At 41.6% G+C, this 6,000-nt stretch overlaps 1 protein-coding gene across 7 annotated transcripts in view; it reads left to right on the top strand.

Annotated features, from left to right (window-relative positions):
- Positions 1–1,784: 1,784 nt before the first annotated feature.
- LOC109865523 (mediator of RNA polymerase II transcription subunit 24-like) overlaps positions 1,785–6,000 on the top strand; it is a 38,235-nt gene continuing 34,019 nt past the window's right edge. For 6 of the 7 annotated variants that reach the window (XR_004204456.1, XR_002251576.2, XM_020453770.2 and 3 more), the window contains exon 1: positions 1,785–1,944. The gene's annotated coding sequence lies outside the window, so the exon portion shown is untranslated. Of the gene's footprint in view, positions 1,945–2,076; positions 2,437–6,000 lie in introns of those variants that run through there. The other variant, XM_031799312.1, reaches the window with a different exon arrangement.

Genomic DNA, 6,000 nt, shown 5'->3' with positions numbered 1-6,000 from the left:
TAATTAGCCCCACATCACACTCCCAATGGCTGGGGCTCTGGCAGGGGCTCTTGGTGACAGTAAAACGATGGGCAGTCGTGTTGAAGGGGCTATATAAAGCACTACCATGTCAAGCTGTACGGCTCTCTGGCCGCTTTCATTGCTCAAAGTACTCGCTATTAGTTACCAAGAGGATATCACTGAGTGATAGAGACTTTTAGCTCGGAGGTCTCTAGCTATTCAATCAGCCTACCGCCGCTTTTAAATACATTCATAGAACATTCTTCCACTGCAAATCCACCACCTTGTGAACAGTGTTTGATGCCAGAAGGCAAGATGGATTATTATCATATGTACAATTGCATCACAATTAGGCCTAACCTTTATAAAGCCAACATTACTACGTGGTAAACATAGCCCTGAATCCAGGGGCCTTGCAACCAAGGTAGAAAAATATTATCAATATATTCTAACATGAGAAGCATTGGCCAACTTTATCACAATGAAATTCAGTATCAATGGTTTCTAGAATAACTTTAGTTAGCTCTATCTTAGCCTAGTATAGTGTCCTGTGTGGTGAAGTCATGAGAAAAGACCAGCAGCTCTTTGGTCTGTCTGGGAGGGAACTGGCATCTGTCATCAACTGCTCTAATAGCCCTTTCACTGGGAGAGAGCAGGGATTTGATTCTCATCTCTTTAGCCCTCCATCCACCCCTCCCTTCTCTCCATCCATGCCAGCTGGAGTAGCATCTTTCTATTACTGATATCACTGTGTCCCAATTGGACACAGGCCCTTCTCCGGCCGAGACAGAGTCTCCTGTGTAAGGCAAAATGGGGGCCATTGTAGAGGGGGGCTCTGGGGAAAAGAACATCCACACAAAGACAGGCTGGGTTGGAGGCGTGGGGTGTTCGGGGAGACAGCACCTTGTCCAACCTGTCTGGCTATTCCCCTTTAAGCCAGGCACAACAACAACCAGGGAAACCTGACCTCACAGGACACCTCACTTGTGTGGGAGGTCCACTTTCAAAACATAGTCATGATAGGACTGATGTTATTACCCTATTAGTGATAATCATGATGACATGGTATCATGTTGAGAATAAAATAGTATAGTATGGCACAAGCTAATATAAGCTAAAAGTAGCCAGTAACCCTCAAGATTGTCAGTCAAATGGAGTTTCAGCGTCCTGCATTTAATGGCATGCACGTCACTACTTTTCAACTCCAATGGTTTGTATGGTCACTAAGGGCACTTAAGGATGGGCCATTGGCAGAACTCTAATATGGCGCCTGAGACGGGCACACAGAGGACATTGCTGCTGACAAAGACAAGTGAAACTGGAGACACACAGTGACAAGTCCCCATTGCTACAGACAAGGACCTTAGTGAGAACCCCCAAAAATGAATGACCCTATTACATAAGAATTTCTTTCTCAAGTCATTTATTCTCTTTGGTAATCTAATGTGGTATAGTTACATTATGTAATATGTCAGATAACACTTGTTGTTCTTAGATTTTCCAACATTAATTTAACTAGTCATGGTCTAACGGCGGTATATTCAAAACACCCCCTGAAGGGGAAGGGAGGGCAGTAGACCTATTGTGGCATTTTCAGTGTCATATGTTAAACCATTAAATTAGTAATTGTGTATCAATATCAGCTGTATTGTTATTCTACACCTAACCTATCCTCTGAAGATTTGTTCGCGTTCCAAGTTCTCAACTAAACTGTGACAAAGGAGCGCAACATAAGTGTGAAAGGCGTGACATCTAGTGGCGAAAATTGGCGGTTTGAACGAAAGTAACCAATGGGCCTGTTGTTTCATCAAAACTGTCTCTCTTGACCAATCAGTCTATACGATGTTTTTCTCGTAGTTTAAACAAAAGATGGCGTTCATTGTCTTGTAAATCCAACATTAGGCTACATTTATCTATTCAATTCATACATTGTCGACGTTTCATGTAAGTATTTATTTAACTGGTTATTTATCTAGCTACGTATCATAGTCTTCACATTGAGTATGCCAAGGCTCTCGGTGCAAGCTAAAACAGTAAGTTACTGTTTTACTTTGCTAGCTAGTCGTTGTTACTAGATATGTCTCAAATGTACATTGCAATACGTCAACAACTTTCCTGCAAACAGTCTACACGGTGAACAACAAAAACCTATCTAGAAAGGCACTCTGGGTACCGTAGTTTCATACTAGTAACATTATGTGCATGATGCATAATTGCTCTGGTAAATTACATGGCGTTATAGTTTTTCTAAGTTCTTCAACATGACATTTCCAGAATTGTGTTTTAGTGATGGCTTCAATATACTGTTGTTACTCGCCAAATAGTGAAAAGCGACTTCTCACCAAAGTAAAGATGTCGGTAGTGTGTGAACGACCTGTTATCTGTTATCTTCGACCGCAACTAAGGATTCTGAGGGGACATTGCGTTGGTAGCGTGGTAAGTTTGGAAATTAAACTTTTGTTCTCGTATTGTATCCCGTGTTATGGAGCAGCTTTTCAGGAACACAGAACACTTTTTTCACGAGGATATTACTTATTTAGGTCAAGATAAGGTGGTCTTAGTCCCTTTCGGAGACACTCTGACAGCCAAATACTCCATCAAAAGGTGAATCGATTCTCACTTGCGATGCCTTTCGTATCACATCAAAATAATTTCACAAATGAAAAAGACATACTTTGTACACTGTTTTAACCAGGCTTTATCCCAATTGCAGCCAACAGTATTTTTCAGCGACCACACGTTTCTGGCGGCCTTCCGTTACACACGGGTGTTCAGAGCATTTCAAATAGCTAATTAGCACTAATTAACACGCGATGTGACATGGAGATGGCAGTGTGGGAACGCTAACCTTAACCCTATAAAATTGTGTATCAATTCAACGTTTCGGTTTATTTCTCGCTGATATGAAAGATAAGGTCATTGTGCCTAAAAAATCAGGAGGGGCACTTTATAAAACTCCCCCATACAAAGAGGCTTTCCTCCAATGACTTAAGTGTAATGTAATGGAATTGAGTCACGATCAAGAGCTAGGACTTACTATGAGATATTCTCTTTTCAAGTGATCAGAAAAGGCAGAAAAGTTAGCGGACAGGTCAATGATTCCCATGTCAATAAGAAACCAAATCATCTGTCTGGAATCTTAAATTCCAAATAAAATTATATTTCTTACACGCTTCCTAACCACAGGTGTAGACCAACAGGGAAATACTTTCTTTCGGGCCTTTTCCAATAATGCAGAGTTAAAGATAAAATATAAATAGTGACACAAGGAATAAATACACAGTGAATAATGAGTAAAAATAACAACATGTCCTATATACAGGGAGTACCAGTACCGAGTCGATGTGCAGGGGTACGAGGTAACTGAGGTAGATATGTACATATAGGTAGGGGTAAAGTGACTAGCTAACAAGATAGAGAAGACTGAGTTGCAGCAGCAGCATATGTGAAGCAGTAGCAGCAGAGTGGGTGTGGGTAGAGTCCAGGGTGTGCATAGTCAGTGCAAAAGAGTTAGTTAAAAAGGGTCAATGCAGGTAGTCCAGGTAGCCATTGTATTAGCTATTTAGCAGTCTTGTGGCTTGTGGCTTGGGGGTAGAAGCTGTTTAGGGTTCCTGTTGGTACCAGACTTGGTGCACTGGTACCGCTTGCTGTTCGGTAGCAAAGAGAACAATCTATGGCTTGGGTGGCTGGAGTCTTTGAGGCCTTCCCCAGACACTGACTTGTATAAAGGTTCTGGATGGCAGGGAGCTCAGCTCCAGTGATGAGCTGGGCTGTATTCACCACCCTCTGTAGCACCTTGTAATTGGGTGTCTTACAGTTGCTGTACCAAGCAATGACGCAGCCAGTCAAAATGCACTCAATGGTGCAGCTGTAGAACTATTTGAGGATCTGAGGGCCCCATGCGAAATCTTTTTTTAGCCTCCTGAGGGGGAAGAAGTGCTGTCGTGCACTCATCACAATTGTGTGGCTGTGTGTAGACCATGTTTATTCCTTAGTGATGTGGTCACTGAGGAACTTGAAGGTCTTGACTCGCTCCAGTACAGCCCCATCGATGTGGATGGGGGCGTGCTCGTTTCTCCGTTTCCTGTAGTCCACGATCAGCTCCTTTGTCTTGCTGACATTGAGGGAAAGGTTGTTGTCCTGGCACCACACTGCCAGGTCACTGACCTCCTTCTTATAAGCTGTCTCATTGTTGTCGGTGATCAGTCCTACCATCGTCGTGTCATCCGCAAACATGATGATGGTGTTGGAGTCGTTCGTGGCCACACAGTCGTGGAACAGGGAGTACAGGGGGGGACTAAGCACACACCTTGAGGGGCCCCTGTGTTGATGTTCATGGTGGCGGAAGTGTTATTGCCTTTTCGTGAACAAAAAAGCAGAGTTACTATTTACCAATTAGTAACATTTTGGCTATATATATCACAGGTATGTTGTATTTTTAGTAGCCCAACTGATTAAGCCTAGAGAGACAAATAATACCTCCAACCTTGTGCCCTTGCCACCTGCATGCGCACACACACACGCCACACAACGCACACATTGCTTAACACAAGACACAAACTTCTCAGCATCTGCACACATTTACACAGCACTCCCACCATCACACACACCCGGGTTAGAAAAGCTGAAAAAACTTACTGTTAACTTCCCCAAAAAATCATTTAGGAAAATAATGCTTTTTATATTTATTGCTGGAAATACAAGTGCATTGAAATACATTTGACCATCATTCTTATTGGTCTATAGGTTAATTTGCATAATGTAGTGGAATTAAATTGCGCTGTGTGTATTTTTATCCAACACAACTATCAGCGCACAGCATACAGAGCCTGTTTTGAGCACGATTTCTCCTGCAGCTCCTAAACTGGTTGCTGCTGGAGTAAAACGTGCGCTTTTATAACCTCATTCATTGCGCAACAATTCTAAATGCAATCGCATGATAAAAAAAATAACGTTTTGGTGTATGATTAAAAATACCTAGTATTGTTATTGCCTCCTATTTACCATTTCAGTGCAGGCAACAAGCTAACAGCGCATCACCCACCACTTTACAATGAGAGCTGGGGGCAGTATGCATTTTGAAAACATACTTAATTGTTTGAAACCTGAATGTTTTATTTATGAGGCATGTTTTACCTTTATTCAAAGTAGCCTATAGGGAAAATCCGACCATGGAAACGTGGAGGCAATTATTTTATAAAGACTTCATAGGCGGCGCAGTGAGTTTCGAGTTTGATTAAGCTTAGGCTACAATTTATCCTACAATTTCTACAGTTCTGCTTAATATATTATCATTTGCAATGGATGTTAAAACCTCTTTAAGATAGGGGGCAGTATTTTGATGTTTGGATGAAAAACGTGCCCAAAGTAAACTGCCTATTTCTCGGGCCCAGAAGCTAGAATATGCATATAATTGGCAGATTAGGATAGAAAACAATCTAAAGTTTCCAAAACTGTCAAAAAATTGTCTCTGAGTATAACAGAACTGATATTGCAGGAGAAAACCTGAGGAAAATCCATCCAGGAAGTGCTGTTTTTCTGAAACTACTCTTCCATTGCAATCCTCCATTTAAAGCTATATCAACCAGATTCCTTTCCCTATGGCTTCCACAAGGTGTGAACAGTCTTTAGACATAGTTTCAGGCTTTTATTCTGAAAAATGAGCAAGAATGATCACATCGTGTCAGTGGATAGCCAGATGTCCTCAGATTTATGCATGCGCGCGCGCCTGGAGCGAGACCTTTTTCTCTCTTCTATTGAAAATGCTACCGTCCGGTTGAAATATTATCGATTATTTATTGTATAAACAACCTGAGGATTGATAATAAAAAAAATGTTTGACATGTTTCTACGAACTTTACGGATACTATTTGGAATTTTCGTCTGCCCGTCGTGACCGTATGAGCCTGTGGATTTCTGAACAAAACGAGCCAACCAAATGGAGGTTTTTGGATATAAAGAGAATCTTTTTCGAACAAAACAAACATTTATTGTGTAACT

Source organism: Oncorhynchus kisutch, linkage group LG20, assembly GCF_002021735.2.
Source record: "Oncorhynchus kisutch isolate 150728-3 linkage group LG20, Okis_V2, whole genome shotgun sequence".
Taxonomy (NCBI): domain Eukaryota; kingdom Metazoa; phylum Chordata; class Actinopteri; order Salmoniformes; family Salmonidae; genus Oncorhynchus; species Oncorhynchus kisutch.
The sequence above is the reverse complement of the archived record's forward strand: the minus strand, read 5'-3'. Positions and strand labels throughout refer to the sequence as shown.